The sequence below is a fragment of the Aplysia californica genome, unplaced genomic scaffold, assembly GCF_000002075.1.
Source record: "Aplysia californica isolate F4 #8 unplaced genomic scaffold, AplCal3.0 scaffold00056, whole genome shotgun sequence".
Lineage (NCBI taxonomy): Eukaryota > Metazoa > Mollusca > Gastropoda > Aplysiida > Aplysiidae > Aplysia > Aplysia californica.
Window position 1 is genome coordinate 1,479,708 of NW_004797326.1, and position 1,080 is coordinate 1,480,787.

At 45.3% G+C, this 1,080-nt stretch overlaps 1 protein-coding gene across 1 annotated transcript in view; it reads left to right on the forward strand.

Moving 5' to 3' along the window:
- The window catches only part of LOC101845609 (tubulin polyglutamylase TTLL11), a 14,809-nt gene that overhangs the window by 1,898 nt on the left and 11,831 nt on the right, over positions 1 to 1,080 (forward strand). The gene's annotated exons all lie outside the window — the stretch shown is intronic.

Below are 1,080 nucleotides of genomic sequence, written 5' to 3' on the forward strand. Positions count from 1 at the left end.
CAAAGGGAAGACCTCGTGGAACCTGGAGAAGAGTCACGGAAATGGATGTACAGAAAAGTGGGAAGACATGGAGTGGCATCAAGCGAATAGCCCAGTATAGGGAAAGGTGGAGAGTGTTTGTTCGAGGCCTATATCCTGACTCGGGGTGAGAAAGGCAATGATGATGATGATGATGATGATGGGTATACAAAGGTTCAATTGAATTTCCTCACTTTCATCTTGGTATCTTCAAAATCCTTTGCAATCGTGGAATTTTAACATTTTTAAAGGTTCAGCAGGGTTGTCTTTTTTTCTTAAGTCTGTTCGTTTTCTGTCTTTTTCTGGTCTGTTTGTGTGTGTCTGCCTGTGGGTGTAAGAGAATGTATATGTGTTTGTTTGTGATTCCTTATTTGGATATGCGGACAGAGTCAGGAGCCCAGAGGTTGTGGCAAAGGAGGTAAGGGGGTTGGGACAGAAGGTGAAGACGAAAGCAGACGACAGAACATTGCTTGAGAGCAGGAAAGGATGTGAAAGGAGACATTTTAGAGAAGAAAATTTCCCGATGCTATCCAGATTCGAACCCGAGACCTATTTAATGAGAGGCAAACACCTTAACCTCTAGTCCTCGAGAGCCTGTGTGGCATGTGTGGACGGTTTGTGTGATGCATCTTTTTTGTCCTGCAAGTGGTTTCATGAAATAGAATGAGCTACCATTTCTCACCATGGCCCAGCTTCGTTTGAAAGGGAAGGGGAAAGAGTTGTTCAACGGCTCTTTTATAATATAACTATAGAACGATAACATGTTCTTTTCCAAGTTCCTAGTAGATATTTCTGAGCGTGTAAATGGTAGTGGGCGATGAAAATGAGTGAAAGGGTAGAGGTGAGGTAGTGAGGTTGGGGGCAAGGGGGGGCTGAACGGTTGCAACGATTGAACGATAACACCTTCATCGTCATCAAGTGCTCATGTGATCTCTCTGAGTGCAGACGTGGAGGGGGTGGGGGGAAGGAGGTTGAACCGGTGCCGGCTAAATAATACTGTTTTCTTGTTTCCCTCTTCGGTTCCCTTGTGAAAAAGGATGAAGGAGGAGGTGGGGGTGGGGG